The 17,414-nt window shown below is 42.9% G+C and overlaps 1 protein-coding gene across 10 annotated transcripts in view; it reads right to left on the reverse strand.

The window, feature by feature from the left end:
- SOX5 (SRY-box transcription factor 5) overlaps positions 1-17,414 on the reverse strand; it is a 643,266-nt gene that overhangs the window by 331,439 nt on the left and 294,413 nt on the right. For 9 of the 10 annotated variants that reach the window (XM_048046777.2, XM_048046774.2, XM_048046778.2 and 6 more), the window contains one exon: positions 6,631-6,792. The exons of the other annotated variant lie outside the window; for it this stretch is intronic. The gene's annotated coding sequence lies outside the window, so the exon portion shown is untranslated. The remainder of the gene's footprint in view (positions 1-6,630; positions 6,793-17,414) is intronic. 10 annotated transcript variants of the gene reach the window in all.

Raw genomic sequence — 17,414 nt, forward strand, 5'->3', positions numbered from 1 at the left:
CGGACATTGATGAACACCTTTTCCACATAACTTGCTAGTGAAAAATTTACAATTTGCTGATGCAGAATCAGATGACATAAGCTCAAGACCAGGTAGAGTTAATTTAATCAGGGGAAAAGACAGACCTATGCATTAGTGTCAAATGAATAGTATAAAAGGAGGATAGAAGGAAAAGGAAAAGGTGCAGCATATTAAAGATCTGTGGATCTTGCAGGCATGATTAAAATGAAAAATAAAAATGAGCAAGAAATGTCTGGAGTTCTCTGAAACTTTGGAAACTGCTTTCAAACAAATTCACCTCGTATTTTGGACAGGACAAAGGGAGGTACAAGGGCACCCGACAGGGCTCTGGGTAGACACAGCCCAGGCCTCGCGGCCTGCCAGGAAATGCCAGTACCCAGCAGAAGACGAAAGGGGAGGGGAGAGGGTGGAAGTGGCATTGCGGTAGCCCCAGATGCACAGGAGGATGCACGACTGCTGGTACCAGCCGGACTGCTGCAGGGGTGGATGGACCACTGTGATATCACTGAGCAACAGGCTGTGACGTGACCAAGTGATGGACTGTGTCGTGTGGCCCTCACAGCTTATATCTGGGCACCTGGCCCAGCCCAGCCTGCCTTGTGCCTAGACTCCCACTGCATGGGTGCGCAAGGCTTGGAGGTCAAGTGACCAGTCAGTTTGGGTGCTGGCTTGTGCTTTTGGGACTGCTGGGAGCGTCTCTCAGCGCCCATCCCCGCAGCCATCACCTGGTGTTTCCCCGGCCCTGCCCGCATCAGGCAGCCGGGGCCCCACGAGGTGTGCTCGCTGTAGCAGAGGTGAGGTGTGCCCCGGGGACATGTGCCCCGGGGGGTGGCTGTGGTGGGTGTGGGGGCTTGGGGAGCTGTGCACGCAGGGAGCATGAGATGGCCCAGGCATGGTGCCGGGAGGCTTTCCTGCTGAGGGACCTGGACATTTTTGCTGCCCGCCCCTGGGACAGTGAATAACCATGTCCCCTCTCCCTCTCACAGCACACAACATTCACCACTGCACCACTGGTGACCGAGGGGTGCAGCTCATCGCCTTTGGCTCTTCCCAGACCACCACACGGTGAAGACCATGGCAGCCAAGGCAGCATAGACATGCTCCATCTGTGGGGATGACAGAGAGGATGCTGCCTACGCGATACCATGCTACCATGAATTCTGTCTTGGGTGCATCCTGCACTGGGCCAAGCAGAAGGCCAGCTGCCCGCTCTGCAGGAGGGTCATGACAACCATCAAGGTTCCTGCGTGGGCAGATGACAGTGACCTGGAGTTCATCGTCTGCCCCCTAGCAACACCAGTACTGGCCTGCTTCCAGGCAGGCACTTCTCCCGGACACCTTGCTGGCCAAAGCTTCCACAGCCCTGAGGCATACCCTCCACCCGCTATGCCGGTGCCAGATGAGCAGGGGGCTGTGGAGACAGTGTTCAGTGCTCCACCAGTGCCTGGTCTGCCACCCGACGTCTGGGCAGCCCTTTTCCAGGAGCACCGGGAAATCCTTGACCCCTTGCTGCCCTGGTTACGCCAAGAGCTGGCAGTCATCTTTGGGACAGCATGGTGGCAGGCAACGCTAGCCAAAAACTTCATCCTGGCAGCCCTGTGCCTCTTCGGGCTGGACAGTGAAGCCCTGTTCCAGCAGCTGCAGCCTGGCCTCGTGGACAGAACGCCGATGCTCATCCATGGCATCATCAACACCGTTGTGCAGCGGTGCAGCGAGCAGGCCTGGAGGTGGCTGGGCCTCCACCACGCCTACACTGCCAGGGAGCAGGAGGACAGACACGCGGCCTCCCCCGGCACCACCACCTCCTCACGGGTGACTCTCAACTCCAGCCCGGGACCCTCCTAATATGCTACAGGTCCCAGCACAGAGGAGCTCCCCAGCACATCAGGAGCCGTCCTTCACAGGGGGCACAGCCAGCCCCTCACTGCACCCATCCTGAGGGGCCAAGAGGAGACCCTTGAGGAGCCAGGACAGGCAGCGGCAGTGGAGGCAGCAGGACCCTCTGCCAGGACAGGAGGGGGCGAGAGGAGATGCTGGAGGAGACGGAGCAGGTAGTGGCAGCAGGACCCTCCCTGGGGCAGGGACCACTCGCACAGCAGGCCCTGGCGACCCCCAAAAAGGAAGGCCCAACAGTCCCCAGCCTTCCCCATGCCCTGTAAGAGGCCACCACCTCGGCGGAACTAGAAGGGCATACACTTCTGTTGAATTAAAAATAAATAAATAAATAAATAAATAAATAAATAAATAAATAAATAAATAAATAAAGATTATTCCACAAAGTCTCCGTCTCACTCAAAACAGAGCTGGTGCTGCCATGAGCGTGGTGCTGCTCTCTCCCCTTTTCCCTGCTGACTTTCCCCCTGCCCCTCTGGGCCCCAACGCTGGTGGCACCGGCCTGCCAGGGAGCGCCACCACCAAATCCATCACTAACCTATCACCACCAAACTATCATGTTTATACAATTTATTTCGTTTTTAAGGATCTCAGAGTGCTTAAGTGGTATGAGTTTGAGGAGAGCTGCTGAATACCTTCATGACGAACACTCTACAAGAAGAAGGAAAAGAAGCAGATTTTAGAAGTACTCCCAGATATGCCCATTTTAGGGACCAGTGTCACGACGGTTTTAAACAGGTAACAGAACAAACGAGACACTGGCTTTTAAGACGTTATTTGAAAAACACAAGAAACACTTGGGGGTACCCATTCATCCTGAGAGCCTTTGGACGTGTAATGTGAGAGCTTTAAATCAACAACAATGAACCTCCAAACAATAATAAATAAAAAACAAACAAACAAAAAAAGCATGCAGATTTAAGACACAGAACAGCCCTCAGAGTAGACTTCAGTTGGGGAATTGAGTCTGCTAAACAAACCTGCTCTGGTCTGCAGAGGTTTCTAGGAAAAAAAAGAGAACAAGTAGGACAGATTGGAAGCATTCAGTCTTTACATGGAAATAAACAAAAATAAGTGATTATTGGTCAGATTCAGATGCGCTTACTCATACTTAATAGTATTCTCGCCATGCAAAGTCTGATTCAATAGCAGTACTTGCAGAATTAGATGTTTTTCATTGTAATAGCATCAGAACTGGTTCTGAAAAACAAAACTATGTGAAATGTACTTGAATTGTGAGTAAGGAAGCCCTATTCCAAGAAACATAGTGCATCTTCTTATGCCACTGACCTCCCCCCGCACAGGAGCTGGCAACCTACCAGAAGATCGGGCAGTACCTAAGAAAAGAGTAGTAAAGTCAAGAAAATGGCTTTGAACCTGTGAACCTAATTCAGTGTGAATCCTGTGTTGACATGACTGAGCATGGAAAGAAATCACTGGTCATTGGTGCTTCTCTGCAACAACTGCAAGCCAGACCCAAAGATTTGTGTGTTAGTTTGTTTTTGTTTCCAGATATTATATACATTTCTATGGAATTCTGAATGTATAGCCTGTTCTTTTCGGGCTCATCTGAAAAAAACACATTTTACCTGCAGTATTTTCCTCTGGAGCTTATGCCGTAACTTTTGCTTGATCTATCTAGAGGCTTTAGCATTGCATTCTTAGATAATCCTGCACGGATCAGGCAGAGTGCACTGAGGATTCAGACAAGCAAGAAAAGTGTTGCTGCTCTGTGTATTCCATGCTAGAGTCAGAACAGAGTTCTGTATCTGTGCAGTCTGGTATGATTAACTTTGGTTTGCCATACTACACAGAAATACTAACTCTTCCATGCAAACACTTCCCCCATCCCTTCAGCTCTCTGGATGGATGAAACAACTCAGAAAGAGTTAGTTTCCCACAGTTACAGAGCTCTATCTGATACTGCAGGCACATGACACAACTTGAATTCAATGGGATTTCTGTATATTCACCAACTGGAGGTCTGGGACCTTAAATATTAACCTTTCTCCGTAACAATCACATCCAATGTACTACAACACAGAAAGACAAAACACTGGGTCTGATCCTACAATGAAAATCCAGCCCCTTCCCCTGCCATCCCCCCCCTTTCTCCCTCTCCAGCTTTTTTTTTTTTTAAGGGAATTATTTGTGCAAATAAACATTACAAGGATGGGCACTCACTGCATTTTCTTTTCCAGCATCCTGAGTGGCTGGCACAGGCTGAGTTATACAGTATGAATCTAACTGAGATCATCTACACTATTCCCCTGCAATAGCACCTGCGCCTTTGTGGCCCTGAACTTCTCCAACAATAAGAATTTGCAAACAGCTTTTGAAACATGACTCAAACATCGTTCAGTATGAACAAAATCTGGCATGTGACACAACTGACTTGCCTTTATTTTTTTATCATTATTACTGTTTACTGGCTTTGAAGAGCTTTGCATCTCCTGGGAATTCTTTTTAGCATCTCTGATAGCCTTCAATTTTCCTGTATTTTCTACCTTTGCACTACTAGGAAACAGCAAGAAAAACTACATAAACAAATGGGTTCAAACAGGATACGAGCAAATCCACGCAGTGAACTGAAGTTTAATGCTCTTCTACTCTGCCTTCTTCCTTTACTGTTGCACCCCCCCCCCCTCCCCCCGCCCCTCGGGGGAGGTGGGAGGAATGGTTTAAATCAATAACCAAAGGCTTCAATTTTACAAACCCTTAAGCCATTAGAGCTCTGAGTCCTCACTTCACCCGTCACAACCTCCCCCACCCCAGCATGCACGCATACACATATGCACATAACACACATATAAAAGAAAAACTCCCAGCCTGGCATTAACAATGTTCATTCAATGTGCTTTACTTAAAGGAAGAAAACAATTAAGTGAAACCTTGAAGTAATCTCATTCTGCCTATTTAGCCTCTTCATCCCTCAATGTGTGGTTAGTAAGTGTTGCAATCAGGGGCTAAGGCCTGCTATCATTCGGCCTTAATTAAAAAAGACACAAGCAGTGGAGCTGTGAATTAGAAATGTAACAACGCACTACCCCTGATTAATTCGAGGCTCATGTTGGATTAATAACTCCAAACAAAGAACAAAAGGAAATTGTTATGCGAATTGCAGCCCTCCCAGGCCAGACAAAGGTCAAATCACAGGATTTCAATTTCATCCGGAGTCGCTTAATCAACTCCCTCGGAAGGAAGACCATATGCAGTCCTGAAAGCTACCCATTGTAGTTGTGTTGTCACTGGACCTGAGAGATGGCACAGAGATAATCCCAACTATTCCTGATCTTTTCTCCTTTTTGGCTGTTTCTTTTCTCTTTCTCTTTTCTTTCCAGTTTTTTTTTTTTTAATTATTTTTGAATCTGACAAAATGCTTTCACTAGGGCTAATGATTATGGATTAAGGACACTCTCTGTCAGAAAGCAGCTTTTGTGGCTGCTGCCCCAAGGAAGCACCCTGACTGCAGAGGCAGCTCCTTGTTTTGAGGGGGGGGTCTTCTGACAGCAGAAGCCATATACTGCTGTGCTTAAGCATCATGCAGTCACTTAAAAGGAACAGCACTTGGGTGGGGGGAGTGGAGGCAGGATAGGACACATTGCACACATTCAATGCACTGCCCACACTTCAATACAGAGGTCCTGAGGGTATGTCAGCTGAGGAAGGATATTACTGCCCTGAAGACCTATCTGTGACTGAAATTAAGCCACAGAGAATAGAATCACATATTGTCTTGTTCACCCCCAACAAAATGATGATGGAGAAAAGGAGCCCTCAGTTTCGATGATCTGAAATATATTGTCCCTCCAGCAAATACACACAGAGCATGTCCCCCACTCCCACTGAACATAACTTTTCAAGTAACGAGCTTGGCAGGGCTTTCTGTATGGACTCCACAGTCCTTCCTCTATAAGGAAATAAGGAAAACCCAGATCTGACCAGGAACCTGGCAGCTCATGCCTAAAAGTAAATATAAAAGCTTATAGAGATTGAAAAGGAGCAAGGAAGAAGCTTCAGTGTGGGAATCTTAGACATGCAGTTCATTATAGCCCTCATTTCCTTCCTAAATAGTTCTGCCCATCAGCCCAGAAAAATCATTTTGCCACACAGCTGTCTGCAGCTGGTCCAGTCTGAATGGTGCAGGTAGTCTCTCTCTTGGCCAGACCCCTAATGTCTAACTGTAACATTTCAATAAGCATGCTGCAGTTTCAAAGTTTTGGTTTGTTTTGCTTTGTTTTTCTTGTAACAGCAACACAGTTCAGAACCAAACTTACTTTCTTCAGAAACCAGTTTCAGCATGGGTCCAAGAGCCAACAACATTTACCACCTTGATTTAGACTTATTGTTTAAGTCAAATTTCTCCTGGAATAGAATTTCTCCTATACGGAAATGAACATTTACAATACAGTTCTCTTTTACTCTTGGACATGCTTGTTGATTTCTGATGGAAGGTGAGTCAATTTGAAGTCTTAGGTTCTGGTCCCAGACATATTCTACATATACATATATTACTGTAGGATTGCTGACAAAAGCACCATGGCTCCATTACTTGATTTTACCAACAGAGATACCTGAAGGCCCAATAAAAGAACCAGGAAGCCGGTACTAGTACGTGGCACTATGTTTCTAGTTTCACAACCTAAAACTACTGATGAATTCACATATTCTAATGCCCGGGGAAAAGGAGATCCACATTCTGTAGAAGCCTCTTACCTGTGTTAGGTGCTGGAATAAAATTCCAGATCGCTCGGTGAACTGAAACAAAGATCTTTTTCTTGACTTTCAGCTTGGGATCATCTCCACTCAGATCTGTCACAAACCACACTTGGTCCTCTTTCCAGGGGGTTGCTCACACAGCTGCTGCCCCTGAATTAGCTGTTGAATGGGAAGAAGTAGTTTGTGAATCACCCCAGTTCTGAAGCCCTTTTGCACTCAGAAACATATTCCAGCTTTAAATGCCAGCCCACTAAATGACTATTCAACATCTCTGATGCTTTTCTTTTCAGTATCTGTTCACTTTTGCTTTACATATTGATTTCTTTGCATGTAACCAAAAATTAAGACGAAATGCCTACTGTGCCATGGAAAAGGAGTCACATACTCAGAAACCCTTTTGCCTGTGTTACACTAAGTCATTACATCCAAATTACATGGAAGGCAAATTCTGCTAGATGTAAATCCCTCAACCATTCCATCAGCTCCAGAATGCAAGTGTGAGTTTTGAAATATGTTAGTATTAGGAACTCAGTAACAAATGATTTTATGTGCATTAGCAGCTATTGCATATACTTCTACTCTTCTGTGCAAAAGCAAGATCCAAGCTTTAAATGTGCAAGTCCAAAACTTTAGCCCACTTACTCGTCTGTAAAAGAGGGCTGTGCTTACATCACATTAAGAAGTAGAAAGACAATCTTGTTCTTTGTCCATTATTTCTATTACAAGATTGCAAGTTCAATTGAGCAGTTCTTCATCTCTTTGTCCCAAAGAGACATCACTCTCTCACAAAAATCCTCCTGATTTTTAACAAATTCTGAAGCTGAAGTTGTTATTACTTTTTGAGGCAAAAAAAGTAATTCACTGCATATAGACCACTGACAGTAGCTCTTTAGTACAGTTAAAGGCTTCATGGTGCTTAACTTCATTGTAAAATCTTCACTAGGAAACACTCTGCAGCACTTTTTGGAAAAATGACTGCCCGTTGTTCATGTTCATTCATGCTATTACTCTATGGCAAGCAAATCTAGACTTCCAGGAAGTCCAAAGGGACTTCCCTCAGGCTGAACACTGGCATCCTGCCAAACTGTTTTACATCAAGCTTCAACTTCTTCAGTCAGCTGAATATAGAATCATAGAATCACCGAGGTTGCAGAAGACCTTCAAAATCATCAAGTCCAACCACCAACTGACCTACTGACTGATATCACTAAACCATGTCCCTTAGTGCCACATCCACACATTTCTTTAATGCCTGCAGGGATGTGGACTCCACCACTTCCTTGGGCAGCCTGTTCCAGTGCTTGACCACCCTCTCCATGAAGAAATTCTTCCTAATGTCAAATCTAAACCTCCCCTGGCGCTACTTGAGACCATTAAGATAGGAAATTTTCAACTTTACTTAGTAAAGCAAGTAAGTTTGAAGCCTTCGGCCAAGTGAGGAAAATACTGGCCACACATTCTCAACGTTTTCTAATTGCTCAAAAAACAAATACAAGATTTTCTCCAACAGCTGGCACAACCTCATGAATTTTAGGCCCTAATTTCACAGCCCTAGCTCCCAGGCCTGTGAGAGATCCATCACTCCTTTCCATTCAAGACATATACCTCTCGCTGATCCAACTCATATTCCCTATCTGCATCAGACTGCTGTGAATGAATGTGAATAGATGTGATACAAACACTGACATGTCAAGAAAATAAGTAGTTAAGATCAACGCAGCTCACTGTGGTGACCGAATACATCTGCTGCCACTGTGACACAAAAAAGGCACTTAAGACATCCCCAGAAAATGGCAGGGACAAGCAGCTGTAGGGGTGTCTGCTCCACTCCCAACCTGAATGTCAGCACAGCCAGGTAGCCAGCAGCTCCTGCAATTTACATGACATGAAAGTCAGCTACAAGTTTTCTTAGGAGGGAGAAGAGAAGTATTTATTTCAGTGCTTGCAGAGCCAGCCAGCCACTACTGCCAAGTTTGGCATTTGTATTCTGGGTCTTGAAATCAGGTCTTGCCCATCCTCATAGCTCCTGCTGCCAAGAAGAAAAATGTCCATACAGCTAACTTTTGGCTGGGGACAGGTGGCCTAAAATCTTTCACATACCACCTCCAGTACATTTCCCATCTCTGACATGTCTCTGAGGCATGTGGAAAGACAAGGCAAGCCCCAGCTAAGCTATGCTTGGTGCCCAGCAGACCGCCTTGTATTTCTGTACAATCTCCCAGAATCGACGGTGTCTTACAGCCCATCCCATCCTCTTTCCTTCCCTCCAAAACCAGAAAGGACCACAAATTTTTGTAAGTTCCAAAGCATCAACAGCAGGCAAGCATTTAAAGCTGCCCTCAGACAACTTGATACGCTCTCTTCTTCTCAGTAACTATCTCCAAACTGTGAACCTGTTTCTTTAAGCAAATAAGCCAACAAATTTATCTGATTTTACCTAACATTTTTCCCAGTCCTCTGCCTTCCTTCAGAAGCTGCCTCTCTCTCTGCCCTTCCATTCAAATAAGCCACCTGTGAGAAATACTCCTCCTCTGCAGCTCCTACCAAGTGTGCAATAGATTTCATATATCTCTACCTCACTGACCCTTCATCTCTTTTCAAATCACAGATAAGAAGCAACATTCTCTTATCTCACTAAGACCTGGGACCTCAGTGCATAGTGCTCCAAACCTTATTGTAAGCAAGCAGCTTTGTCAGAAGATTAAACATGATGGGGCAAGCACAGAAAATGGATACGTCAAAGCCATTTGCCTCTCCAAAAAACCCAACCCAGCCAGCCAAAAATAATGTGGGTTCTTCTAATTCACCCTACCAAAATGCCACTTTGGTTAGAAACATAAGATTAGAACATAGTTAATTTTGAATTATTTTCTGAATTATTTTTTTCCAAAAAAGTCTAGCATCTTTGCTTAAGCTTAACTTAACGAATTGCATACTATTTCTGAGAGCTGCTGGGCAGCTGCCACACTCCATCTGAGAGGTGACATTACGTAAGGTGGGATACACAATCCTTATTCCCATAAAGCACTTTAATATACATAATTAGACCCACTGATATCAGTATGAAAACGTATATGGTAAAAAATAATGCAGGAGAACATTTGCCCTTCTGCAATAAAATGAATACAACAAAAAATATCCAGCCTAAGCAAAGTAGAATACACTTACAAAGAAGCCTGAACAATAGCTACTAAAATAACTACACAGATCACGTATTCTTAGTTTCAAGGAAAAACTTGATTAATATCCAATAACTTTGGTAATTAGAATACTGTTTTTTTTATTATTTTTTTTTTTAAGATAGAAGAAGTTAAGTTTAGTGAGACAGTTTAGTGGCAAAAGCTTTTCCTGCTTTAAAAAACTGAAATGTAGCAAAAATTATCAAGAAAATGCTTGGTTTTGACAACATTTTTCTGTCAGCTCAGATGCACAGAAGAGAAGTCACAGCAGCTAGATGCTGGACCTCTGAATCAAGCAGAACAGAAATGTAACGTGTTTCTACCATGCCACCATTAGCTCCTGGACTCTTCTGGTGTTTTGGGATTACTCATAATTTCTTTGAAAGATACAGTTTTCATTTCAAGATGTAAAAATATTTCATAAAGCATTTTTTTTTATTATTCTAGGCCAGCTTAAGTGGTAACTACAGGGATGGCCAATTACTACAATCCAGAAATATAGTAAAGTTTTTATTTTCAGGTCATTAAAAGTAACTTCCTTGTAAAAGAACCTATAATACTTTCACAAGGTGATCAGGAATCTTACTTAATTCTTCACTACTATCATGAAAAATTACACAAAGGAGGAAGGCAAAGTGTCTACTAATGTTCCTTAAAAAGAGTCTGGAAAAATGTTCCAAAAGCTTGAGAGAATTGGATCTTCAGTAGCTTTATTTCACCTTTGCCTTTTTTTTTTTTTTCTTATGAAATCTGGCTCCTTTGCTTTGAGGCATTTGATTGAAAGGTATTGTGTAAGTGACTCACGTTTGCACAACTCAGAAACATTAGCACCAACAAAAGCCAAAACATACAATTTGGTATATTTGCTTGCTGACTAAACACTTTTTCTTATATCTTTCTCTGCTTGGAGGGTAAATTGTTAGTTTCAAAGCTGAGTGACTGCTTCAGTAAGTTGGTAGCAGACTATTGGTACAGTGCGATAATTAAGGGATCTTAGCTCTTAAAGAATGCTGATAAAACAGAAATCCCTCTCCCTTTTTTCTGGATTACCTTTAGAGCTGAAATCAGAGCACACTAAATGAATAATAATTTGCACCTTCTGTGAATGATAGAAGATTGAATCAAATTTTAACTAGACTCTATTTGTAAATCCCTCAGGATGACATAATTACTATTCAACACATACCTTAATTAGCCGTACACATCTATTTCATAGTATTTAACAGCTTTAAAACAGCTTTTATTGTCTGTTGAATGGATGTTCCTTTCTTATCAAAATGAAAATAATCCTGAATTTCCTGAACTGTAAGAAATCTGCTTACAGAAGGCAAGAAATGACCTACAAATTTCTGTCAAATATATACATATTTTAAGCAATACTAGCTGGTAATGCACCAATGTGGATTTTTGTTGCTGCTGGTTCTTCTTTCCTTTTGATGAAGAAGATCATAGTTATGCTGTCTGGTGAAAAATATTCTGCTCAAGCACTCAAACTTCTGCACAGGATTTGAGATGAATACAAGCCAAGTTGGGACACAATTTCTTTTTCTGGTTTGGATTACACTATGGCTGACATTACCTCTAGAAAGCACTATTGCTAGTGATCCTACAGCATTTCCGCTCCCTCGTGAATCAGAAACAGGCTAACATTTGGCAAGCTATACTTTCAGATGAATCCAAAGAATTAGCATTTGAGATCTTGATTCTCATTTTGTGTAAGAACAGGTACTTGCTCAGATGCAGAGGCTGTTACTAAAACCAACGGGCTCTGCAGAGAAGCCCTGCTTGGCTCATATGCTACAGGCTGCCTTAGCAAAGGCTGTGTGCCCATGCCACGAGCTGAGGCTTGCCGCTCAATCGCAAGCACAACCTTCCCTAAAATGTTCTGCTGCTTAACTCTGCTGACAACAAAAGCAAACGACGACAATGATTATGTGCAGACACATACATATGTGGTATGTTTTCATTATTTTGTCAAACTGCCCCAAGTGAGATTAAAACGTTTACTTAAGTACTTACTTCATACTTCATGTCATTTGCTTTCTGTCCTCCTTAAAATTTTAAGCAAAAGACGGCTAGCACTTCATCACAACTCACTGTTTCTGGGCTATATCGAAATGAAGATGCTCAACGTGCAGGGAAGCGATGGAAGCTGAGCCCAGGGGAGGGGAAGGCAGAACTGAAAGCACTCCATTCTCCTGACTGCCTTGGCTCCATTCTTGGGTTGAAGCTGGGACCAGAGGGAAGCCAGGACCTCCGCAGCCACAGCAACGGCTTGCTGCCCCAACCCAGGACCCAAGAGCATAGGGAAAGGGAAAGACCCGGTGGGAAGACACATGCAGCTCTGGGATACAAGAAGCCAAACAACCCAAGGAGAGGACTGACAGTCTGAAGGCTGTTTTAGGTACCACCAGCCCCAACTACTCAAAAGTCATCAGACCAGCACTTAAAGTCATAGGATTTGCCATAAAGAGCGATTTTTAGAAACAACCCCCCCCAAAAAAAAAACCATACACGAATACCTTCCAGTGCATTTTAGACCATTTTGTTTCAACTTTCTGTCACTTCTTGAGGGTTCCCCTATGTCAGATTTTCAATTTTTTTCTCTGAAATTCATTGGAGGAAAAACTTACTTTTAGGGGAGGTTGAAGTTCTCACACATTCATAGAATCTCAGAACAGGGCTTTACTAGACACATTACACATTGTAAGCTTCATGATAAAATTGCAAGCATAGTGTTGAGAAACTATTCTGTTTCATCACAAACAGAATCAAGTAAAACAAAATAAACTTAGTCAAGAACGCCTCTTATTTCATAGTTAGGTTTCTTCCCATGTTTATGATGAAACTGTAAATGCCCCAATCATTAAAAATCACAAAGTTAAGCACTATTGTATCAATCAGACCCTGTATCTTTCTCAGAAGATTTAGAAGGAAAAAAAAAGTGTGGGGGGAGGTATTCATGCTATGATGGTTTACCCTTAATCAACACCTTCCTTTGCACCTAAGAAAAGAGCATCAGCCTAGCCCTCTCTCTGGTCCCCATTGTAGCAAAATTCCCAGCAAGAGACAGGTGACTGGGTCCCAAACCTTTCTGCAACCTGTTAGAGCCAACACCTGCGAACCCACTGTAAGAGCTGGAAACTTGCTGAAGCCTGCACAGGCTGGAAGCACCAGGCTTCTCTGCCCCTCCAGCAGATGCAGTGAGCTGCAATCTCCTGTGCCAACGTGGGGCCCTGCACAGCTCGCGGGCTCCTCCCGGACAGCACGCCGCAGGCACCCCATTTTGAGGTGACAAAAGATGGGCCTCATGTTGCTGCGTTGCCATTCTGTATTCAAGTAATTACCCCAGAAAGCAGAAAAGCTATTTGTTCTCCCCCCAGTAAACTTGCTCTCCTAGGTTTTCCTACCGTTACAATGAAACTTCCCTGCCTGTCATTTCAGTCGCTTGTTTTATATTGGTAAAATTGCAAATCACAGAGAGCAAAAATGATGCCATATGTAATTGCTGCATAGCATCAGAGTGGTGCTGGCTACTCTCTAATTACATAGAGTACTGCTGATATGCATATCGACAATAAATCATATTGATTACTTATATATCACGCTGGAAAGAGAAGTAGTTTGAGCTCAGTTGGCTACCCTGGAAAAAACTACAGGAGGACAAAGAAGGATTTACAATTCTTTTCCACTTAAATGACATCATCTGTGAGGAGGCATGCATTTTGATGGACTACATTACAGAATAACATTGTAAGAGTAAAAAAAAGTATGATAGGAGATCCAGGCAGGGAAACCATCCCATTTTGAGCATCATAAAAAGGATGGTAGTGCTAATTCACATGAATTACCCACCACTTCTGGTCCCTAACTGAATCCTACTACTGTACAATACTCATGCTATATTATTTATTATTTACATTATATATTATTTGCATTGCAGTATCCCCAGCAAGGCCTCCAGGAAATCCTGTAGGAATATTTTCATGTTTGGCTGATTAGTTTTGCATCTGCATAAAAATATTTGCCTTGTTGCCTGAGACCTTGACTTCAACATGGAAATGTACAAAAAGCAGGAAGCAAATCTGATCATTCTGCTTTCCATCTCCACATTAATTGAATGTTTAAATAATTAACTTATAATAATTAAAGTTAATATTATGAAGAAAGCCCTAAAGTTACATTCATTGTGTCAAATTCCTGAAAGCACTTTTAAGTATTACTGAAGCCCCAAGTAACTGAAAACTCATTGACCTGAGAGCACAGGCACCTGAATCATAGACAGCCATTTACAATTTTACTTAATTTCTTTGCAGAATATGTCACAATAAAAATCTACTATGATTATATCTATTGTGTATGGCTGTGATCTCACTATGTATGCAATAGCACATACACGTGAAACACATTCTGTGGTAACAGCTGGCAAAAAAAAAAAAGGTATTGATGTCTCCAGAAGAATAAAAATTTGATAAAAACATCCAGTGTGCACTGTTGGTTTTTCTAATCAAGAATTATTGTAAGTGGAGACATTGTCTCTACATATTGCGTGTTGGCACGACCACAGTTCATTCTTTTGCAAATAATGTGGGATAGCCTTATACAAATCGCAAATATGGCACTTAATTTTATTAAAGAAAACAGCTGATGGAATAGCAGCTACAGCAAAATTAGGATAGTAAATAGGTTAATTTTACCAATTTTTTTCCTTGGGCCTCTTGGCAGTTAATAAAGATACTGTAGGGAAGCCATACACTTGGTGACTGTGTAGTCTAGTCAGTTGATCCAGCCAATTTCAACAGGGTTGAAGGAGGCACTACAATTCTGCAGAAGGAAAGGTGAATACAACTAAGTCAGCTAAGTAATTTGGCTTTACTATTTCCCTTGAGGAAACATGAAAGAAGGATTCCTAGACTTTGATTAATTTGGACCTGGAAAAACAAGATCATTGGATGGAGAAGTCAGTTAAACACAGAAGAAGGAATTGAATAGATTAATTCTTACCAGCCATTTGACTGATATTACCCTACTTTCAAAAAATTAAAAAGCTGTAGGTGGGAGTTGCCATTCAGAAAAAGTGAATGGCATATCTGGAATCTGGTAGGCAGAATATATCAGAAAAAAAAATAATAATTTGGTCCTGAGTCCCAAAGTATAGCAGATTTGTGTCATGATTAGCTTACATTCATCCAAACCTTCTTCTGTGCTTTGTGCTTAGATTAGGTTGTGCACAGAACCTATTTTCTATTTATGCAACATCTGCTCTGCTTTGAGATTGTGAGCAAGAAAGTTTCCAGGCTCCAGAGCATGATGAGATTACAGACTGGCAAACTGAGCTGGATAAAACAAGGATGGGCCCACAAGATTTAGGTTCAACTGAGATTACTTAAGATTCCAAAAATGTCTTCATTTCTTTTCAACATAAGTGATTTTCCACATTTATACCTCCTTGCAGTTTCAAGAAGGAAGGGAAACAGAGTGCTTAATTAGTAAAAGTTCATCTAGTGCTGTTCTCTCACATGACCAGAGTGATAAATCTTGTGCACATCATGTGTAGTGCCATAATTAAACCTTCAGGCCTGATTATTCAGAACTCGAAGAATCATCTCTGCCTTGTCATCCAAACACTGTGAAGCTCCCTTGTCACTGGGATGAAGAGGTGAGACCTGAGAGAAAGAGGACATCCAAGCACACACGATGCCAGTATGGAAAACTACCACCCTGCAGGGAAGGTTTCAGAGATGGAGGGGAAAGAAGCTGCATTGCTACAGAACTGGGGAGGAGGGGGGTGGGGGGGGAGGTGGAAGGGACGTCTGGGAAGGTCTCCCCCGGAGGTCACCAGTTCGGTGGGGGATGAAGGGGGGCTCTTTTTTCCCAAAGAGCAGTGAGTAACATTTGTAGTAACATCTGCAGTAAAATTAACACCAGTTCCTGTGAAAATCATCTACAAGGGCTGCAAGACCATGGTTTGGTTTGCAGCAGCAACGGCCACTATGTATGGGAGATGTTTTTTAGTGTTTTTTTCTTTTCATAGCAACAGGCAGAAGATGACCAAGATGACAACCTCAGGGCTGACCGACAGGACCACAAAGCTCCTATCTTCCTTCTGGACTTGGCTTCACTATCCACTACTCACGCTTACTAGCAAAGTGAACATGAACTAAGGAGATGCTGCTGGTACTGGAACGGACAGTTCATCAGCCCCCATCAACGCTCTGGGAGCCCAACAAGCTCACAAAAAAAGCCCAGATCAAATTCACAAGCTGGCCAGAAAGGTAGTGGTTTACCAGCTTGATTATCCAAATACTTTCTGCTGGATTCAATGGAATAATAGTTCACTGACAGCCTAAAAATAAATAAATAAATAAATAAATAAATTCCTTTTTACTTGGCCATGACTGAGGTTTTTTTTCCCTTCCTTGGAGGAGACTGTGAGACAAGGAATGCCATTCAGCTAACAGGGACTGGCTGCAGCAAAAGCAGCCAGGATTTCTCCCTCTCTCTATTCTTCCCCTCCCCAACACAATAGACCTGAAAACAAAAGACAGATTATTAGGTTTAAGTGTGTAGCCTATTCTCTACATACCCCTTCCCCCCTACTCCCACCCCTTCTTCGGCACATCTGGTAACCATGTGTGGCAAGTGCTAATGAAGACTTTCCTGAGCGAGCTCCAATTAGTTCCGACTGCTGTTTTGCCTCTCTCGGCTGTACTGAGGATAAAACAAAACAAAACAAAACAGAATCTTCCCTTCACTGTTACTGAAACCTCCTCCTGCCCCTGGGATTCTCCCTCATCATCATGCTGCTGAAATTAAAACAAAAAAGTGTAAGCAAATACTTTAAGGCTCTCTTACGCCTGATTTTTTTTTTTTTAAATCAGTATTTTATTCATTTTGATTGAACATGACAGGCAGGCAACAGTGTTTCTATGATCCTGTCTACAATAGAGAATTGTTAAACAGATGTCCACTATTTTTCCTTCTAGCCTGGCAATATTATACACATTGCAGTTTTATCTGCTTGAGCAGATCAAATTTGTGTGTGTGTGCATGCGTGTGTGCTGCCATTTGGAGTGATTAGAATAAGCCGCACAGAGGCAAGACGTATTGTGTACAATTAAGCCCATCTCGAGACTGCACATTTTTGTTTACTCTTGGTCTCTTCTCCTCTCCCCAATCAAGCTACTAATAGAGCTGTTTCAAGTTTCAACAAGGACCATATTAACTGCTGGTCTCCACATGAAACAGAATGCTAAACCCCAGCCGCTCCCGAAGATCTGAGCACAAGCCTCCCAGTCCTGTTTTACATTTCTCTATGAAATCACTGCGGCCCTCACCTTCCAAACTCCTAATGATTCCCCCTAGTAGACAGTCTCGGCGTAACATACTATTTCACAGTATGAGACTTTACATATTCTTTGCCATTTCTCCCAGCTATGTCACGCAACATGATTGCCACTGACCACCCCCTACTTGAAAGTATGTTCCCACTAAACAAACAATCTGGATAATTACTGTAGAAGTGATGATATCTGCATACATCATATTTCAATTATACCTTATTCACATAAAAAATGGGTATGACCCTCCTACGCCTTTTGA

The sequence above is a fragment of the Anser cygnoides genome, chromosome 1 (assembly GCF_040182565.1).
Source record: "Anser cygnoides isolate HZ-2024a breed goose chromosome 1, Taihu_goose_T2T_genome, whole genome shotgun sequence".
Classification (NCBI taxonomy): Eukaryota; Metazoa; Chordata; class Aves; order Anseriformes; family Anatidae; genus Anser; species Anser cygnoides.